This window comes from Fundulus heteroclitus, chromosome 11 (genome assembly GCF_011125445.2).
Source record: "Fundulus heteroclitus isolate FHET01 chromosome 11, MU-UCD_Fhet_4.1, whole genome shotgun sequence".
Lineage (NCBI taxonomy): Eukaryota > Metazoa > Chordata > Actinopteri > Cyprinodontiformes > Fundulidae > Fundulus > Fundulus heteroclitus.
In genome coordinates this window covers 31731610-31754358 of record NC_046371.1, presented here as the reverse complement: position 1 = coordinate 31754358, position 22749 = coordinate 31731610, and the positions used below count along the sequence as shown (strand labels likewise).

General features: G+C 40.9%; 1 protein-coding gene across 1 annotated transcript in view; it reads right to left on the bottom strand.

Moving 5' to 3' along the window:
• abr (ABR activator of RhoGEF and GTPase) overlaps positions 1-22749 on the bottom strand; it is a 156380-nt gene that overhangs the window by 132151 nt on the left and 1480 nt on the right. The gene's annotated exons all lie outside the window — the stretch shown is intronic.

Here is a 22749-nt window from a genome sequence, read left to right as displayed (position 1 = left end):
GAGCATAGTAAAGGAAAACAGAAGAGCTTGTATGTGTGTGAAACCCCCAATCTCATTTGCATTGGATCTTCCCCTTAAAGCCATCATCACCATATTATGTGGAACAGCCATGTGTCCCACAGAGACGCATCTGTGTTTGCTGGTCTCTGATAGTTGAGAAGATAACGTTTCCCTCCATTCACTCGTCTGCCTGTTTGTGTGAAGTAGACAGACGGGACAAAGGGGTTAAAAATAATCTGTGCGTGTGTGTGACTAAAAGAGAGAGAGAGAGAGGCGACAGAGAGAGTATTCACGGCCTGCCAGCTGAATTCCCTTTGATCTACTGAGGTTAATGTGGAAATCATCTGAATCACGCTGTGATTGGACAGACACCAGGTAACCAGCCGTGCCTCGATCACACGCACACACCTCGCTGTACACTCATCAACATGACTTCTTCCCTCAGCATGGACACCTCACAGAGAGACCATAGGAAAGCTCCATAAAAACAGTGCTTTGTTCGCACTTTGTTGTTTCAATGAACTCAAACGTCATTGTTAAGTTTTAAGATAGACAAGAAAAGAAAACCTGCAGGTCCTACTCTCTAAACAAATAGCTACCGCCCTCTAGTGTCAAGTTTCTGTTGGAGCAGCGTTAAGAGGTGACCGCAGAGTTCTATGTGTCTGCAGACATAAAAACTATAAAAAGATTAAATATTGGAAAGATTTTAAGCAACACTCAAGATGCAGTTGAGTGGAAAAGCATCTAACTCCGGCTCCATGTTTTATTTATTTATTTATATATATATATATATATATATATATATATATATATATATATATATATATATATATATATATATATATATATATATATATATATATATATATATATATATAAATAAATGGTCCTTTGGAGTGAGCAGGCCCCTGCTTAAAATCTACGACTCTGTGGTGGCCTCAGCCCTCCTCTACGCTGTCGTCTGCTGGGCTCCAGGCAACGCAGAGCGGGACAGAAAGAGGTTGAATAAGCTGGGGAGGAAGGCCACTTCTGTCCTGGGCTGCACTCTGGACTCAGTGGAGGAAGTGGCAGAGAGGAGGGTGTTGTCCAAGCTCACATCCATCATGGATAACGCCTTTCATCCCCTGCTCCAGACTGTAGAAGAGCTGAACAGCCCCTTTAGTGACAGACTTAGTCATCCTGTCTGTAAAAAGGAGCGCTACTGCAGGTCATTCATCCCTGCTGCCATCAGACAATTCTGCACTGTAACTGCAATAACTAATGTGCAATTACTGTGCAATAATCCTGTTAAATAAGTGACTTCAGCTGTTATAGTTATCTCACTTCCTCACTGTTGTTCTTTACCTGGTACCAACATCAAATCTATATGTATACAAGTCACCTTGAATGTACATAAGTCATCTTAAATCTGTGCTTTATTTCCTTTTTTTATTTTTATCTTTTTTTTCGATCCTCTGTATATATGTGGACACACTGTATATACCCTATGCACCTTTTCCTCCTTTTGGCACCTTCTTTTGATTATTGAGCCGATGTGACAAGTGAATTTCTCCACTGTGAGATCAATAAAGTCAATCTTATCTTATCGTATCTTATAAAGGGACAGAACAGGTTTATGAGAGTTTATAAAAGGTTACAGGTTTGGACAGCGGTACAATGATGCTTTTCAAACTATAGTCAAAATAATTTCAATAGTAGTACTTTGCAGAAATGGGGCAATGCCCTAAAACGTGGAGCAACTTAGCACTAAGGATGTGTGAAGGAATCAAAGACGACTAAATAAAAACGACCATTTTCAGCTTGATCGGCCACTGACTGGGGACCAGCTGGTTAAAACTCATTTCAAAATGTATGTTCTGCGGCGCAGCGGTGGCACAAGGATAGAGTGTGTGACCCATGTGCGGAAGCCTCAGTCCTCACCATCATCTCTCCACTAATCAGTATTTTCCGATTAGTGGAAGTGCATATTTAATGCTACCAAATCTTGGTGAAAACAATAATCTTTGGTGTGTAAGTTGTTCCTGAGGGATTAACACTTAAAGTTTGTGATTTTTTCTACATTTCAAAAATAATGATGTCTATCTATGCATTGTGTAAGTTCAAACACTGGAACAAGTTAAGAATGTATAGTACTATTTGTGTGAAGAATTTACTCGGAAATTGGTCCAAATAACTGCATTTTATCAGGGGGTTTAATACGTTTTATACTAGCTAAGGCAGCCATATTGGATTTTGTAGTTGAAATTCTGAATTTTGAAAGCATTTCTTGTTTACTTGTAACGTTTACATTCAAGTAAAAATGGGAAGTATATTTGAACAGCATCCTTTAGTCAAACTGTGCCAATGGATAGAAATATGAATTTTTGTTATTATGGAGGTTCAGAGTCAGCAGTTTGTGCCAAAGTGCTGCCATATGTTTGCATTACTGGATAACATGCATCAAAAGCACATCTCTGCTCATTTCTGTCAACATGATAACTTTTATCAAATTAGGATTAAATAAGCAGAGAAAATAACTGCTTTATATGGCCACCAGAGGGTGCTCTATTCATCTGGAGACAAGACAAAAGTCTCTACAACTCAGTGTGAGCTCCAGCAGCGTTACTGAACGTCTCTTGTGGCATAAATGCACTGGTCTGGGTATGTGGTTTACAAACTCGCTGCTTTTTTATCTGCATCTGCGTGGGCTTTATGCTGCTGAGGTACTGCTCGCTCACATGGAACGCTTGCGGAGTCCGGGTTCAGCGCTAAACGAGAATGAAAGCTGCTGTGTGAAGGCTCCAGCAGAGGGTTTGTCCACATCCACCGGTTTTTAAGCTTGCTTTCAGTTTGGCTGCCATCTCTAAGGCAGACAGCTCTGAAAAACAGATCTCAAGTCGATCGTCATTTCAAAACACACGTAATATTCCACCAGGGTTCAAGATATGAGCAATATGGCCCTCGACTCAGAAGAACCATATGCATTGAGAGTAGAGGGGCCGCAACACGAGAAGTAAAACACAAATATACAAAGGCACAAATAAAGTTACAATCTGGCTATGAATTAAAGGACTCTGTTTTTGTTTTTAAGTGGACTTGGCATGTAAGAAAATCTCACAGTGCAATAACACTGCAGGAAAACACCTTGGTTCAATGGGATGATGGTATTAACACAAACATCTAAAACCACAATGTATGCCATTGTTAAAATGCTTTTACTCCAAACCTATAGGACTGGGCGATAAATCAATTTAATCGATTAATTCGAATTTACAATTCTGTAAGGTTTCATTTTTGGAAAATCTGGATTTTATTTTGCCAATACACTCATTGGGTTTCCATGAAGAGAACAGCATGTGATGCTGAATATATGTTTAGGCAAATGTATTGTCAAAATATTGTTAAATAGAAACTTTTTTTTTACCATAATACGAGGTACTTCATTTACTTATTTACTTATTTTTTTTTTACTTAGTTTGAAGTTCACAAGTGCAGTGAAGCCTGTTCTTAGCTCAATGTGTAATACCACTAGCAGCAAATGTTTTGTTATATTTTTTATTGTTTATAATGGCACGGCTGCCATCTTGTTTTACAAGCATGTTTCACAGCTTGTTTTTAGTTTGCACTTTGAATTCAGGTCAACTCCCTGACGAAATGCTTGACATAAAGCAAGGTTTTAAAATAATTTCTTTAATTTCTTTTTATGAAACAAAAAGGAGGGGGAAAAAAAAATCGATTAATCGGATTTGGTACGATAAAATCAGAGATTTATTTTTTAATCCATATCGCCCAGCCCTATCCAAACCTCTCGTCAACTTGGTCAAAAGCTTACCACCTGTAAAACAGCTCGACTTAAAGCGTGACGTCACAAAGAAAAAAAGCGTTATGCTGCCAGGGCAGAGAAAGAGTGGTAACCACATCTCAGTGTACCAACAACTTAATGTTCAGGTTGAGATTGATGACATCTTTATGCTAGTTTTCAGTGCCATGTTGGTTAGCTGAGGCTGAAATTAACAACACAATAACATAAACAGGCCAAACCCTCCGTTAATTAGAGAGGATGTTTATGTGTGGATAAAAGAGGACTTTTTTTTAATGTCTATATCTCTATCGATCTATCCATCCATCCATACATCCGGATCAAGTATATCATTATTATGTTTTAGATCGTTACCGTTTTCCTTTTGCTTTGTTTGGGTTCTGGGGAGTGTCTGGTTGTGGGAGTGAGGTTGCAGTAGTAGACGCTGACCCAATTCACCATTCATGACAGAACCACCGCAGCCAGAACCTGATCCTCAAGTTTCTTCATTCTCCCGCAACTGAGAGGGTGACTAAAACCGGCATCACTGCCATTAAATGGCCGTGACACTAATGGGGAAGTTCAGGGTAAGCACAGGTCAGCGGCAAACTGTGTCTGAGAATAAGAATGGAGTCAGAGGAAGAAAGTTCTTGGCCTAGGTCCACTTAGTGGCTTTTGTCTTCCATTAAGCTATTGTGAACACTGACACAAGACACCCACACCAGGCGCCCCGGTGACCTGAAACCCAATCAGCTGTTTCCGCTTCTCCTCCACGCACTTCAAGACGAGCACAACGGGGCCGCTTCCAGCCCGGCTGTTTTGGTACAACGTATTACCAAAAACTATTTGGTGGAGGCGTAGAGGCGCAAATTCTGCATCTATATTCTTATCTTTCCAACTGTTGCCGTTTCCTCCAAACAAGTGGGGGAAGTGAAAGCGATAACCGTAGCAAAAGGATGTCTTGAAGATTAGAGCCACCGGAGTGTGAAGCAGAGAAAGCACAGAATGCATTCATGCTCCCAGTGCAGGTGCTGCAACAGCGAAAGCAAATGTGTGAGTAGACAACAGAGGCGGCTCACTTCAGAAAGCCACCACCGGGCTGCAGTGACAGAGCCTGAGGGAACACTGGGTCTCGTACGGCAGAGAAGGACCGTCTCCAGGTTTTAGGGTTAAAAAAGAAAAGCAGGAGAGCTCATCAGAACATTTCCTTCAGTGGTACAGCATCTAAAAAGGCCCAGAAGCTCAGCCCGGCTCCTTTAGGTGTCGGTCCAGGATATCAGCATTTCTTGATGCCTGAACGCGGCAGTTAGTTGGTGCGGTAAACGCTGTCAATATGAGGATTCACACACCAGCAGGGAGAATAAAAGCCTGGCAAACAGCACGCTCCCAACTTTCTCACTCACTTCCCACATATCTCTTGATTTGTCCGTGTAGTAAAAGAGACGGATAATCTGCTCTCAATAATAAGTTTTCGACTAAATGGTGATTTTCTCCATTTGTTCTTACTTACTGAGGATTTATTTTAATTTTTTTTACATTTAGGATTTAGCTATAAGGCATAGCTTGTTTAACCTGACGCCGCCAGATAGATTTGCTCCGCATATCCATCTGGAAACCTTCCGTTGAAGTCATTTTGGGAAGGGGCGAAAATACTGGTTAGCTGATTGGCCTATGTTGGTGATAGACGGGCCAAATAAACCAATCAGATCAACGAAGCATATCACGTACTCGTCAACATGCTTCGTCGTCGCGAAAACACAACCACAAGCCAAGCTACTCTTGCTGCTGCAGGTAAAGGCTCGTTAGCTCAGCAAAGAAACACTCTGTAATTCCGATAAAACTTGCTCGATAGCCACGCTAACGCTAGTTTCATCGGCTGAAGCCGCCATGTTCTTTAGACTGAACTGTCGCGCTTCTCGTTGCGTCACACCTCAACCCGCCTCAAAGCCAACGCTGATTGGACGTTCGTTTGGTAAACGGCTCCAAATTTTCTTTAACGGAAAGTAGCCAGACTGATCTGCGAGTGAAACCTTGAAAGCTCGCGAGATCAGGATGGTCTCACGAGGCTATAGCTTGTTAAAGCTATTAGCCAGACTTTTCTGAAAAATCCATCAAATTTGCTGTCGGTCTAACTTGCCGCATACAGGACACGTCATGATCACTTTTTCTATTCGTTTAGCCATTTTGCTCCAACACACCACACACAAACGTTATTCAATCAAGATTAAACGTTCCTGCTTAAAAACAAGCTTCCATGTGCACATGCCGCTGGTGATCACACAAAGCTTAATTTGGGTACCGTTTTATTTTTCATCTTGATTTGTAAGCTTTTCATTTAAAAAGGTACGTGTACACGGCACGGCTGCAGCGAAACATGGGAGCTGGGTGGACTTCAGGAAAACTCCGCGACCATAAAGCTCAGGAAAGCGGTTTGTTAGGATGACCAGCACGGAAGATCCAGACTGCATGGTCAATGATTGTTAGCGATCATATGAGCGCCGATTACACACGTCTGCCTGCATATGGTTCAAAGGTTTCAGCATCTATGCTGAAAAGCATCATGTTAGGCCGCCATAGTGATAACCTAAGCTCGTGACCTTGTTTTGTGCCTCTTTTGACCTCGCCAAATGCAAATTTATTGAGGGAAAGCCTGTTGCAAAATCTAGAAATAGATCATTCATGATCTAGCCACGTTTTCTTTTTCACGCATCTGAAACATTTGACTGTGTGAGTCTCAGCCTTGCCGCTGTCACTTCGCATTGAGAAAAAAATCAAAAGAGGTGAAAAAAATAAACAAGCCACGCATAAAAGATTGCTCAATGCAAAGAAACCTGATTTCCTCTTTTTGTAAGTTAGAAGGCAGCGAGCTATGACAAGTTTGCCCTTACCGCGTTATCAAGAGGAGCTAAGCATTGATGATCGGTTTGGGACTCAAACTTTACGACCGCAAAAGAAGCTTGATTCCATCGAATGTATAAGAAAACAGCAAGAGTTGAAGCTAAAATGAAAGAGTAAAACACAAACTGATCCATGTGGTCAGCAGGGCTGCACTATTGCAATAATGGTGTGTGTAACATTAATATAGCCAAGCATCACTATGACATGAGTCCACAGTTTGCATGAAAATGTAACATTCTGCCTGCTGGATGATGTCTCACTGCAGCAGAAACCCAGAACTCACAAAGATCACAGCGCCAAAGCTCACAAAGATGCACAGACGAGAAACAGAGAGAGCAAAATATGAATTTATGGTGAGCATCCATCAATAATATCGCCAGGGTTTTATGATGACCCAAGTGACCAGTGTGTTTTCTGGTGAATTTCAGACAGTTGTAGTCTTATAAGGTTAGAAAGGCCCTTCCAAAGTTATGGTTATTGTAAATGAAAGAGCAGATATAATCAAATTAATAACCGTCTATTACTGAACTGAATGAAAAAAAGAGCAATAAAAATTTAAGCAACGATCATTCAGTATCAAGATGTTGCGTTAACACACATAATTGTCAGAGCTTATCTATTCAGACTGAAAAGGAGAAGTAGGCTAGTTATGTGAAAGGCATTTACTTTGTTTATTACTCAGCATCAGAATCTGTTTGTCATGTTATTAAAAAAAAAACCAGGCTGAACAACTGCTGCCATGAGACTTTCAGTTTGGTGTTGGCTGTACAGTGATTATAAAAGCTAAGTTTGTCATAAGTCAGTTCTAGGGTTTAAACGTGTAAACAATTTGGTTCTATCCCTCATTCTAAACTGAGCTGAATCTAAACCGCGTACAAAATAACACGCCACTACATCCAACAGGTCAATTATTTAACAATTACCACATGAGGTGTCAATGAGCCTGAGACTACAGAGAAAATATTTTTTTAAAATTTCAGTCGTTGATTTTGCTGCGTTATGCTCTGGCTTCTCAAGTGTCTGACACGCTAATTTCATTGCATCAACCACTGTTGCTAATCATGTTCCTCATAGACAGACAAAAATGATATTGACATTTTAAGGCTGAAATAAGATATTTATCTTAATGTATTCATAAATCCATAACAAAAGGCATCTCTAAATCAAAGCTTCATCCCAAATCGTCTCACAGGCGTATTTTTTTTTAAAAGAGAGCTGTAGATAAATATAAGAAACAGATGAAAAATAACCTGCTGGAATACATAAAAGAATAATTCTAAACGCAACATAAACCATATCAATATGAACAATTACAGTATAATCTTATTTTTTAATTGTTATTTTTAAAGTCTCGATATATTGCCCAGCCCTAATCACACACAGCAAAGCACCTGCTTCTTCTGGGATCAACTACCCAAGCCGAGCTAGCCATATCCGCTAACGCCAACGTGATTCAGGTGAATAATATAAACCCACAGGTTAGTCTCGCCAGACAGCATAGGTACATGTGAACTCTAAGCAGCTTTGCAGGTCTTTAAACGTTAGAGACGTTTCAAGACCGTGAGATTGAGGTTATTTCCAGCCGTCCAGGCTCCACTCTCCGGCTAGAAAGGTTATAGCCGCTGTGGCTATTTCTAGTACACATACAATGCTGATAAGTAATTAGTTTTTATATTTAAAAATCTGCCATGGTATAAGTCTGAACTCATGTTTGCTACTATTTTACGTACCATGCCATCAGGCTCTCTATGCGAGTAATAATATTTTGTGACATTCAATGCAATGTGTAAAGCTTAAGAAGGTCAAGTCATTAGGAAAATAAAACTAAGTTGTTTCAACACCACAAGTAGCAGAGGGCAGTCAGAAGTAGGGATAGGCTATATGGACTTTCAGTTTTATCACCAGAATTTGTGGTGTTTATTGAGATCATGATTGATAAATAATTATTAAAAAATGTTGTCTGTCACTGCATACGGTCAGAGACCTCCAAACCTAAAGACTACTCTAGAAGTAAGACTTACCCACTTTTAAATAGGCTGTTTCAGTACAACGGTTACATAAAGTGGAGCAACCACACTGCAAGCCATATACAACAATTGCATGAGGTCATATTTTCAAAAATATCGATATAGTTGATGCTCTTATCAAACCAACATTAGGAAAAAAATAAAAAATATCAGCAAAAGTAGCAATCCCAAACCGTACCGGCATCAACTAGCATTATTGTTTTCCGGAAATCAGAATTTTTTAATCATGATTACCTTTTTCCACACGATTACAATCAACTTTACCACTTCAACTTTGCTACTGAGATGGAATAGCTAACTTAAATTTCTTATATATGTAATATGGGTTCTGTGTTTGCACTAAAACCAGATCAGAAGGACATCTACACTTTTTAATTAACATTTCTTTATTTACTGCAAGTAATAGCGTTATTTACCAATTCACCTATTAATTACATATCTAACATGGTAGAGCCCTTCTATAGTTTAAGCAGAAAGCTTCAAGGTTAATGAAAGGGTGTATGCTATAACCATTTATTGCTTAGCACCTTCCTACTTAGGAGAGGTTAATTTCAGGGATTTTTTTTAAACTTGCAAACTTTTCTTGGAAATGAATGTAAGTGTATGGAAATTAACAGTAATTTTTAAAAGAAATTAAATGTATTTTCAGCAAAGTCAAAAACTTCAGAACAAGACATAACAGAGAGCCTGTGGTCCACAAACAAATATAGAGCATGCCAACATTATCTAGGGATTTCTTTTTTCCTCCATTGAAGGTTGCATAGTTATTTCAGTACGCAACGGCCAACTAAAGATGTTGCTTTGGTAAAACATCAAAGAAATATCTGTATTAGATGGTTTTAGGGTTATCCTATTATACTAAAAGCTAACGGTGGCGCAGAATGATCAAGGACATCTTGCTCCTTTGCTCACCCAGTATAGGGAGTAAACCAGCACAAACAGACACAAAGTCTGAAACGACAGGAAAGAAGATTAGTCTGAATGTTGATCCAAGAACTAACACCGTTCTACCATATTTTTTAAAAATATGCAATTTCTGCTATTTAGTTATCTTTGTTAGTCTTTTGACTGTTGGGACACCCAGATATAGAAATAAAAATCATTTTAAGAGCACTTAGAAACTAATGTACAAATTGTCTTCTTACATGCATCATACGGACAAAAAAGAAGCAATAACCTTAAACTAACTAAAGGCGGTAACACAGATGCATGTAAATTTGCCCTCAAACATTATTTCGCATGGAAACTGTATGATGAGGTAAGATTCAGAGCTTTACTAACGTGTTTTTTTTTTTTCTGCTGGGTTGCTGTGGTGCAGCTAACCTCGAACATTGGCAATGCGTGTAGAAAAAGAGAGACTTTTAGCTGCTTCCATTCACTGCACTTTTAGACACTGTTGTAGTTACATTACCAGCCAGGATGCAGTTAGCACCCTGGAATCCCAGCTTTTTTGGTGACGTATAGTTTGTAAAGTGTACTCCCGGATGTATAGTAACATTGAAACAATCGTGGATAAGGATGACGTATAAACAGCTGCACAAATAAAAGAAAAAAAAGACAGAGACTTTACTTCAGGCCCTCAGAGAAGAACGATGGGCTCTGCGAGTCCTACCCCTATCGCACATACCCCACAAATGCACCACACTGGAGTCTCCATGGCAGCCTAAGCACTCAGCCAACCCCAAAAGGGACTGGGGTCACCTCTGACTATAGAATCAGACTTTTGTCTAAACGCTGCCGTTTCTGTTAAAACGTGGTTTCTTGTTTATTAGGTGGGAGGTGGGGGTGTGTGAATCAGTTAACTGACAGGAAAACCACCACTCTCACCTACTCACAGAATCTTGCAGCTGCTCATCTCTCGACAATCAGGAAGAGACACTTTGTGCCGCACATCCATGTACTGAAAATCCAAGTTGTGATTCATTTCGAGGTAAAAAGAAGAAGGGAGAGAGCCTGAAAACGGAGGAGTGAACCGCAGATCAGCTCGGTCCAGCATTTAGGGAAACGAGAGCGAGCAAAAGGATTTTTTTGTTGTGTCTAGATGGCGTGTAGCCTCCAACTCCTCTTTCTAGCATGCATGGCTCTGTCTCTACTACCAAGCCATGGGAGGTCCACGCCTTTGTTGATTTTAGGAACGAAAGGGCAATATGTCAAAGTCCCATAAATAAGGAGCCGACGGGAAAATCAGGTGCAGTTAACAAAGCTCTCCTTCAATTCCCACGTTTAACCTAAGTAGAAACTCCTAAACAAGTTAAAATAAAATGTAAAAAGCAGATTCTGTCTAACTTTGTATGCATCTAACATAACAGAGAAAGTAAATTCTTGCACAATTCAGTAAGCCTCCACTGTGCAAGGCATGGCTTCCTAAATGCCTGCATTCCTCGCCACAGTTTCAGCAGTTGATGACTGGGTCTGATGTCGTCAGCAGAAACACGTTGCATCACAGGACTTTCTGTAAAGGGAGCTTTGCTCCAATTCCAAACGGCCCTGGGGGGATTTCCCCCAATGATACAAGTAAGAACAGGTCACCTGGTCAGGTTTAGTTTGTCATAACTGGACAAAGTCCCACGGTGTGTCTAGCACAGAGGGACCCGTAAAATGTAGCATTTTCCCTCATGAACAGTGTCACCTGCAGCAGAAGAACTTTGCTTTCTCCACAGACTCGGACTATAAAGAGTGAGGAATCATTACTTTTAGGACACGATTTAACTATTGATTCTGACTTGAAGGATTTTCAAATCTTCGTGCCACAACAGTTTTGCTATGACATCTTTCACGCTCAAGCCGGGACAAAAACAAGCTGAAAGAAGTAATGAGGCTGTTTTCAAAGTGTACTGAGTAGAAAACGCAGATCACTGCATGAAAATGTAAGGAGTAAAACTAAAAAGTTTGCTAAAAAAACAACAACACTCTAGTACAGTAGAAATAACCAAAATTTCTACTTAAGTAAAGTAATTAAGTATTTGTACTTCTTTATTTGACACCTCTGGTATTTCCCCAGCCATTAGTCTTGGGGCCATGGTTATTCACCTTTTGTATTAATAATCTTGATCAGCGTATCGAACACTGATTTCTATTTTGTCAATGACGCTGTAAAGTATTCTGTTGGTTCCACACCTTAAGAGGCACTTCATCAGCTCCAACAATCCTTTAATGCTGTCCAGCAAACTTTCTACAGTTCTAAATTAGTTCTTAATGCTAAAAAAAACCAAAAACAATAAAATGTATACTGTTGTCCAAGTCTAAATTAAACTTTGAATTTTCCATCTATCACCACTCTGCAGGGTTTTGAAGATTGAGTTAGTGTCTGAATACAAATACCTCGGGATCTAGATCTTTAACTCTCGTATCAAACAGCTGGTAAAAAAGAAACTGAGGTTGAAACTCAAAAGTTTTTAAATTCTCTGGACAGAGTTTAAGACAGAGCATCAAGATTCATCACAAAACTCGATAGTCTGAGTCAACATTGTATGTTGCACTCTACTGTTGGATGGTCTGCACTGTCAATGCAAAGACTAAACCATTGCCATATCCTCATCTATAAAGCGATCCTTGGCCTTCTCCCCTTATATCTAACATCTTCTATTATCTACAAAAGTTTGGGATCTTACAGCGTTCGTTCACCAAGTCTGTTCCTATTGATGATGCCAGCGGCTCGCACTGAGGTGGGGGGAAAGGAGTAAAGTACTTCGCCCCTTATGCATGCAACCAAAATCACAATTTCAATGAACTCGGTTTGCAGAGTGAGTTTAAACCAACGCTGAACATTTTAAACAGGTACAGATCTCAATACAGATGTAATAACTCAAAAGATTTTTAACTGCAGAGAAATAATTCTTATAGGTTTGATTTTGCGCTGGCGCTCAGGCTGTGGGTGGCTGGGTCAGCGAGGAGCGCTTTCAGGCGTTCCTATTACCAGCTTTTTTCAGTGTGCTCCTGTGCGAGAGCGAGGCCGCTGCTCCCTCTGGCTGTTCTCTACCAGAAAGGCCGACTTCCGCTTCCTTCTACCAAATGAGGTGGATGGATGGACAATGCAGAGACTAAACTTAACGGCTGTCAGTGAGTGTGAAATGAGAGAAAACCTCGATAAATCCGCGGATCTGATACAGTGTACAGAAAGCTGAAGTGTCCTTTTTTTTTACCTTCAGGAGTCACTCAATAGTAAAATTATATTTCAGTTTGACCAACTCCATCAGTAGTGGTCCCTAATATTAATGTCGTCGCTCTTCAGTTTTTCCGGACTTCCTCTGAGAAAACTCTTCTCATTGCTCCTCGCCCCTTGACCGATCACTGGAAAACCGGTGTTTTCCTCTCCAGTTCGCTCGTTTTGACCCTGATCTTGAGTAGGGCCGGAGAAACCTGGGCTGGCCCTGAAAAAACTCTCGCAAGCGGGCGGAGCTGAGTGGTGTGCAGTCAAAAGTGGTGGAACTGAGGCTTTAGCAAATGCTTTATATTCAATTTTAGCAGCAAATGACAGACTGTCTGGCCAACTGAACGCTGCACCAACAGAGTCATCACCTCTTTACTGCTCCTTATTCCCCCTTGTGGCAGACTGTTCAGCCTTGCAGTACACGACCACTGAACAAACCCCACGATTCTCGAAACGTCCAAACCTCAGACCAGGAGCTTTTTGCTATGAAGGTAAAGCCCGGGGAAAGTGAAATCCCCCATATGGAAATAATAATTATGGTAATAATAAAACTAAATCACTTGGAAACTACATGTGGTAATAAAATGATGCATGATAGAGAAAAACATGCAGTTAAGTCCTGAAGATTTTGCATTTAGGTTCTTTCTGTTTGCATGCTACTGCTTGCTACAATCCTGGAGTAGATGCATCACAACCGCCGGCGTCTGACCGTGCATTTCACACCTCCAACACGGATGTATTAGTAGAAACATTCAGCCCTACTGTACTAGCACCCATCTCGTCCTCCGGTGCTGCAGCACACATTCTGCCCGTCTCCCATCTCCAACCACGCCGACTCATCACCAAGGCAACGCAGGGACAAGACTGAAAAAAGCCCGTCTGTTAGCCCTGAGGGCTGCAGAATATGACTCCTGCAGAGGGCTGTAGCAAAGCAATGCATTCTAAAAACATTTCAGGTTGTTTTAACGTGCTACAGCTTCTATTTCTGTGCATCATTATCCTGACAGCATACAATCCAGCTTTCCTGGAGCGGTTCTATGTAAAGAACCTCCAGGATTTTCCTGGCTGATATCCATTTCTGGTTTCCTATAGGTTCGACCCGTATGTTCTCCTTATTTTTCCGCCTATGACCTGAAAACCCATCAAGGGAAATTTGCACATTCTAATTTCTTGGCTGGTTGATTGTAACTATATAAATAGCTCCAAGACTGGTTCATACAGATATTAAAGAATATCAAAATTAAAGTAAACTATATATTTTTTTTCTTCAGTACACAAATTTGCTCTTTCATTTTTATGATATGCACCTGATTGTCTTTAAAGACAATCTTGGAAGCTAGTGGTTTAAGTTCAACAAGATATAAAATCCTAGCAGATGAATGACAATAATGTTGAGTTCTGATTTGCTCCAAAGATTTTATTATTAATAATTAGCGAGTACTATTTAGCAGGATAGTTGAACAACTTGGTCACTGATGTAGTGATGTAAGCTTTTTATTATTTGGGGAAGCTTCAATTGTTAGAGCACATTTTTTGTTTGTGAAGCTCTGAATGTACGCAGTGATAAAATTGAGAGCTTTATACCCGAGTTGACCACATTCTAGTCAGAAAGACGATGCCCTTACTGTTGCAGAGCTAACCACTGGTGGTAAAGTCAGACACTACATAAACATGTCCTCAACCAGCGGTTGCAGATTACTATGTGCGCCTCTGTGATTTAATGAGATACAAATATCAGAAGTGACAATAAACAGTTTTTATCTAGTCAGAGATGGCGAATGGAGTTTCAGGGCGCATTCACACCAGACCTGTTTAGTCCGCTTTAATGAAACTCTGGTTCCTTTACTCAGAAAGTTTGGTTCGTTTGGGGAGGTGTGAATGCCCAGTTGAACTCTGATGCTGACCAAAAAAGCAAAACTCGGGTCCGCCTCAAAACCTACGTCTCGGTTCGGCTGGAGTGAACTCTGGAGAGGTTTGAATACATATGGGAATGCGAAGCGGACCGGAGGCCACTGCAAAAGCAGGAAGTGGACTACAGGGCAGGGCAATCTGGGTAAATACAATTGTAATAACGCCAATGCAGTAACTCCTATCTTGTAAATGCCTTGCTCGATTTCTGTGTAAACGTGACACCCTGTCGCCTCATACGTAGCCGTCTCACCGCCTTGCGTAAAATATAACCGTCCCCGTGGTCCTCTGCCTCGTCCTCCGCTCTTGCTGAGCGCACTGGTCTGGCACACTTGCCAAAAGACGACGTGACAATAACACAATAACACGGCTAAAATCTGTTGCCATTTCCATTTTGTTTACATTTTCCCGCTAAAGGGAGCTGTGCTGTGGTGTTGACCAGGCTCTTTTCTTCCGTGTTTCTTGATGCAGCGCCACCGCAGGTTCCTTTGATAAAGTGCAGCGTGAAAGCAAACCGCGCCAGCTGAACATTTGCAACGTGGTCCCCATTCGAACCGAGTCTACCAGACTATCAGGTGTGAGAACCACCCGAGACTTCGACTCAAGTCGCACATAGATTGCAAAAAAAAAAAAGAAGACTTCAGACTCAACTTAGACTTGAGCCCTAAAGACTTAAGACTTGGCTTTGACTCCTGGTCTGAGACTCAAGTCTTATCAACAGTTTCAATCTGATGTAATGAAAAGTGAAAGGTAGACAGTTTCTGAACCAAAACTGCTGCGTTTGATCAGCATAATGATCAGTATTTACAGATTATTGGATGGTAAATTAAATGTTAAATTGTTAAAGGATATGTTTTATTTAAATAGAGAGATAAAGACTGAAAGATCAAATCTTAATTTAAAAATGTAGGCATTAAAATTTCAGTCTTACTTTTAGACTTTGAAAAAAATGACTTGTGAACAATTCAGGTGGCGTTCTGGTTGCATTTCCACCTGGGAACTCAGAAAGATAAGAAAGAAACGCACAGAAGCTAACTTAAACCCACCTGAGCTCATCAGCTTTTCTAGCTGGATTGTTTTTTTCCCCCTAAAACATTAAAGCTTTCACCCTACTATAAATCACAGCTTAATTCTACTTATAAACTTATATAAAAACCAAAAACAAGTCTAAGCTTTTTATTTAGTAGTGCAGAGTCAATGATCAAACCAGGCCAACAATCTAAGCTTCTTTTCAGTCCAAAGAGTACAGTTCCCCTGTTGCACATGTAATTCAAGACGGGTTTGGACAAGCCCTGCTTTTCTGAGCGCAGAAACAGTCGACCCAGAGGGAAACGGGAAGGTGTCTCATGTTTAACACCCACTCTCAGAAACATCAGGAACGACAACACCACTCTCAGCCTTCAAGATTTCCCTAACCGCATTTCTATGGAGGAGTTTAAAAACACTAAAATCGTAAATCATATTTAGATTACTATACAACTTCTCTATTAACGTACACGCGTAATTTATTCATTGGTAATTTGGGAATAGTAAAACCTGTTTCCAGACGAGGGGATTGTGACATTGTAATGTCTTCCATTCTTTATCAAAACAAGGAAACGTTTTCCTGTCAAATAGGTTAAAACGCTCCCATCCACCCGGTCATATCCAGCACAGCTATGGACCGAGCCCTAGTCCAAGCATGCTAAATTCAAGCAGGGTGGATTTGGGTCGCTGCTTCTCCTGAGGCACAGTGCCGACGGTCCTGCAGAATACGTTTCATACAGCAACAAGCCCCGCGTCCGGAGTGAGACGAATGTGGCTGCTGTGTGTTAAATCTCCTCTCTACATGTTTTGGCTTGTTGCGTTGATGGAGAGATAAAGGCCTCCTTGCTTTCACACCAACGATGGTTTTATTGTGCTTATATAAATGAGCGGAGCTGTTTTCAAACTTAGAAAACCTGCTGCCTATGAACCAGGAAACATTCTGAAATTCATACACCTTTGAGCTGAATTAAGGCTCGTTAAAACATGAGCTCAGAAATTTGGACTTTCATAATTGCGCGTAAAGCAAATAAAAAGAAAGGAAGACTGCCTGTAATTTATCTCTAATAAATTTAACAGTGCTCTATTGGGCGCGCTTACAGTGTTTACAATGACCTCACTGAGTAGCGTGACGCATTTACAAGTGGAAAAAAAAAAAAAGGAAATAACATCCAGTACAGTTTTAAGATGTATGGCTTACTTTGAACCTCCAATGAGATTATAATCAGGCTCAAAATGTCTATAAAAGGTGTTTCTAAATCGCTGCCAGGAGCAGATTTAAACACATTGTAGGAAGGTTGGTACCTAGGGATTGAGCTTTTATTTACTTTACCTGAAAGATGGATAAATCTTAGAGAATTTTAATTGTTTAGGTATGAAATCTCACACAGAGTTGTTTAGATAAAGAACTATGTTTGCTTGTTAAAGAGTGTAATAGAGGCAGCAGTTTTTAATGATTTTCCCAGCTCAACATGTTGCTCTGTAATGGTACGTTTGTGCCCGACATTCAGCCCAAAGACTTTAAGTCTAAAATGACGTGTTAACCCAATCTAAATACTTATTAGAACAGAGTACTCCCGTTAACTGGATACACTTCTGATCTCATTTCTACTAAAGGAGAGATGTGCAACCCTTGTTCACATCAGATACACAGTGGGCTGCACAATTAATTACAATATAATCACGATTAAAAAACAACAACACAATTTTTGGTCACGTAACATTTAACGAGAATAAGACACGTCCCGTGCCCCGCAAAGTGACATCCACCAAAAGATCCTCAAAAGCTAGGCATCATGCTGAGATCCAAAAAAATAATAATTCAGGAACAAATAAGAAAGAAGGTAATTGAAATCTATGGGTGTGGAAAGGGTTACAGCGCCATTTCTGAAGCTTTGAGACTCCAGCAAACCAGTGAGAGCCATATCCACAAATGGTGAAAACATGGATTGGTGACATAAATAAAGAAATAAATTGAAATCGGTGAACCTTCCCAGGAGAAGCCGGCCAGCACACCAGCAAGTCAACCTCTATCACAATAACAAATTTTACTGGACGATAAATTGTTCCAGAAATGATTGCCATAAGCGATATTATTGCCATTTGGAGACCATTTTCAGCTAATAGAATTGTAGTGGCTCAATAACGTCGTCTTTTCTGCTTAAGTACAGCCATGGAGACCGTCTGTCATCCGGTCATTTTGGTAGAAATAGAGGGAGACGCAAGGAAAACACGCATGCAAATGGAAATTATCAACCTCATTTAAATGTATCATGCGATTAATTTTTATCATGAGATTAACTGTTTTATTTCTTATTGCAACAGGGTTGTGGCTGAAAACCAAAACCAAAATGAACACTTCAGAGTGGCCTAGTCAAAGTCCTGACCTGGCATAACATTGAAAAGGCTGTTCATGCTTGAAACCCCTCCTACGTGGCTAAATTACAACAATCCTTTACAAAGATGAGTGGGCCAAAATCCCTTCACAGTGCTGGAAAAGACTCATTGCAAGTTACTGCAAATGTTTAATTCATTGCTGCTAAGGGTGTTCAAATATAAGGTTTAGGGGTCAATCACATTGTCACACAAGGCCACGGAATTTTGGATTTTTTTTCTCCCTTAAAAATAAAGATTAAAAAACAGCATGTTGTGTTTACTTGTGTAGTCTTTGACTAATATTTCAATTTGTTTGATGTTCTTAAACACTTAAGTGTCACAAACATGCAACATAAGACACGAGGAAGGGGGAAAACACGTTAACACACCACCGTATTGTTTGCATTTGTTCATTTTATTTCAGTTCTATTTTAGTTTTCTAGTTTTATCACCTGAAGAAATATTTTTATTATGCAAGAGCAGGCAATATTTTGTAAACAGATAAATAATTCCGTTTGTTTTTTACTGATTAGAGGTCAGTGAGATAATCTCTGTTCATCAGTTGGATCAGACTTTATTAGATTATCACTTAATGCAGTGGTAACACTCCTGAATGTTGCTGGTGATTAAGTAAAAGGTAAAGCTGTTTCTTACATACCCTTGTTTATTAGCTGCACTCTGCACTTTATGTTGAACAAGGATGTTTAACTCAACAAGCTATTGTTTTGAATAAAAATATAAAAATACTTTAAAATATATTAATAAAAACAGGTTAATTTCTTGCTTTAAATAGACCTCGTCTACAAATGTATATCTTTCTATTGCGTTTTTTAAACGCAATATTGACTTTTGGCAAAAATAGAACAGCCTTGATACACATCCATCCATCAACAGTTGTTATTTTGGTGTTTTATGCTTTGTTTTTGCTCAATTTGTTAATAAAGCCTTTGGTGTTTATTTACCATTTTGACGGAATTACGTACAGCGCATGCGCAGCAGGCGTTAAAAGTGGCTAACGGCTATTAGCATCTCCCAGCGAAACAACGAAGAACGTTCCGAGATCCAGTGGAAAGAAAAAGTGCAATCCACCTGTTTCTGGGTCAGATATAGAGTACATTGTTAAATAATAAAAAAATCACAAGAACTCTTCCATATTTTGTCACGTTACTGCCACAAAATACATCCAAATTGAATCAGGATTTTATGTGATAGACCAACTAATAGCAAATAATTGTAGAGTGGGGTGAAAAAAATAAATCTGTGCAATTATTTTCATTGTAAAGAAAAGTCAGATTTAGCACCATTTACTCTGATACGCCTTCAGAGGGCCCGGATAGGACAACAACCCCAAACACGCCGTCTGAGCTACAACAGAAAGGCTTACATCAACGGCCCAGTCAAAGTCCAGCCCTGGATCCAAACAGGAATCTGTGGCAGCGCTTGAAAATGATCTTTATGCCATGTATCCAACCTGACTGAGGTCAAGCTACTTTGCAAAGAAGAATGGGCAAAAACAATGTCAGCCTCTAGATGTGCAAAGCTGGTGGAGACCTACTGCAAAAAACACTTGAAGCTATAATTGCTGAGAAAAGTGGATTTTTGAAGCATCAACTCAGACGGCAAGGCAAACATTTCAGATTTCTCTTGGGAAAAGAATCCCAGGCATATTTCCCCTTCCTTTGGTCTGTCACGTAAAACGCACAGAAGTCTGTGGTTGCAGCGTGACGTCACGCGTGCGTTTCAAGGAGGAAGGGATACGCTGCATGAAACCGTGCAGGGCGTGAAGTGTGAACGCGGCATTTCCACGAACATGTGTAGACGTCAGGGTGTCAGAGGTCTGTGCGTGTGCAGTGGGGAGTTGGGGGGTGGTAACCTTCAGAACCTAGGCCTGCTGAACAGAGAAGTGCGTGATTGGTAAAAGGAACAGAAAACAGCCCTGACTTCAGAATGTGAGAGTGGGTCACAGAACAAATCCACCTGCTTTACTGTCAAAATCATTTTGCCACAAACAACGCGGCCCCGTTTTGGCCTGGTGGAGATACAGGCTGCTCAAAGTCCTCGCTTTGACTGCTGTGACTGGAGAACAGCCCAACAGCTGAAAACCGGAAACTGAGCTTGGCCGAACCGTACCACCAACACCGGAGAGGAGGACTCGCTTTAAAAAATAAAATAATAAATCGACTAAAATCTTAAACTAGGAACCAATGCGGGAAACACAGCGAGTTCAGAGTGCAGCGCAGCAGCTCTGTGAATCAGAGATGAATCAGGAACCACACACAGAGACTCACATGACCTTATGGCTGATTGCTTCCCAGCAGACAGACATTACACAAAGGCTTTTTTTTTTTTTTTTTTTTTTTGACCCCTGGTATCAGCCCACGCTGGAACGTCGACCTGATGGCAAAAACGGGCAGGAATTTCTGGGTTTGTGTCCCACCCACACGCCCTCTATTGTTTGTGGCCAAAACTAAAGTCCTTCCACTGATTATCCCGGCCGTCGGAGGAAAGCATCGGTATCCTGTGGGATAACAACGATGGAGGAGATTAGGAGACTAACAGTGATTGCTTTTTCCATACCTTCCCAAATGATCCAACCAGTTACAAAGGTAGAGAAAGGGATTCGCTGTGATTGGAAATCTCTGCAACGCTTTCCTTTCTTTGTCTCCGTTTGGACCGTTTCACGCTTGAGAAGCCAGGCCAGAAATAGAAATTTCACTGTCCGCCTCGTAATATCAGCCAAATATATATATATATATATATATATATATATATATATATATATATATATATATATATATATATATATATATATATATATATATATATATATATATATAGATAGTCGAAAAGCCCTCTCAGCAGCCTTCCTCAATCTATTCTGTCCCCTCCAGTTGACTCATGAGACCGCAGACGATCTTGGGTCAACATCACCACACTTTTTAAGGAAGCCTCAGATTGATGAAGATAGATTTATCCTCAGACTTGTCATCGTTAACCCTTCAGAACCAGTCTCCATTTCGCTGTGGAGTCACTGGATACTTTTAGCTCAGGAAAAGCATAGCTGCACATCGCAGAGAAAGCAAAAACATAAAAAAAAAAACTGTTAAACCATTGATTTTTGTCACGCCTGTTAACAGGTTTATAGTCAGATCTGAGCACGCAGACAAACTGCTCTGGGGAACTTTTTCTTCTTTTTCTGAGCCGGTTCAGCATCTGATTAAGATACAGCATTTGATCTGCAGGAAGAGGTATCGTGCACATGCAGATTTTAATCAGGTCAAGCGCCACAGGCTGGCAGGCAGGCACCCATTCAACAGCCGGGGTGCGCCGCCTCCCGATGCCAGTGGGCTGCGTTCCTCGTCTGGTGGAGCGACGGCACCCCGCAGAATCTAAACCCGCTACGTTATTGGGTTAATCGTCGCAAAACGGGTCAATATATTAAAAGTGATCTGCAAAAAGGATTCCCATTCCTTGTGCTTCTTTTAAATCAGGTTACAAGCACAAATGAAGAGATGCCGTGTGAAATGCATAGCAGTGCATGTTTGTGTAAGAGAACCGTAAATGAGGCCTTGTTTTCGGTTTTCTCGTCACAGATGAAATCTGAAAAGCTTTGTTTACGTCTGTCTTCAACACACAGGCGATGATACTTAGTAGAGTTACGGCTGCAGGGATGGGGGATGCCTTCACTAGCTTTGCACATCTAACAGATACAGATTTTGCTCTTTATTCCAAAAAAAAAAAAAAAAGGTCAGTCAGACCGGCTGGATCACACCTGTCAACACATTTCAATTGAGATTCTCGACTGGACTTGGGTCTGGGCTTTGATTGGGCCGTTGCTCTAAACCATCCCACTGCAGCTCTGGCTGTTCGGGCTTGTTGTTCAGCTGCTTTTAGGCTCCATCCACCTTCACATCAACTCTGAGCAGCTTCCTCGGCCCCGCTGCAGAACAACGTACCCACAGCATGATGCAGCCACCGCCGTAACGACCTCAGGAAGATGCGTGCCGTTAGGTTCGGTCTGAGCAGAGCACCAACCGTTTTCCCCTGCGCTCACACAAAGTCAAATAAACGACACAAAAAGCGGGAAAGCTCAAGGGTGGGAATACTTTAGCCAGGCGTGTTTAGGGTTACTTTTCTGCTCCTTGCAGCGACGTTCCCACCGTGCGGCGTCTGATGTGCGTCCGCGCCGACAGGATGTCACGTCAGACAGCACCCACCTGACTTTGCACCAGGAAGCCGTGCGCCTTTGACTCATAGGAAATGCACCAGCAGCAACCGAAACGCATCACTGAACCCATCTGACTGTTTGGGCTCTTTCTTCCCCCCAAGCACTTCTGCAACGCATTTAACGTTCGTCACAGAGCCGCCACAGCCTACAAGCCAGGAATAAATAAATAATCAATCTCAGCTACCAAGAAAATGACAAAGAAAAGAATAAAGATCTAATGTTGTCGCTGTAAACAGCATGCCAAGACCACTGCGTGGGGATAGACCGCTTCACTGATATCAATTCAAACCCGGCTACAAAACGGCAGACCAGAGAGCCCTGCAGGGAATAGTGAGGGGAACCGAGGAGCCCCGCCCCCAAA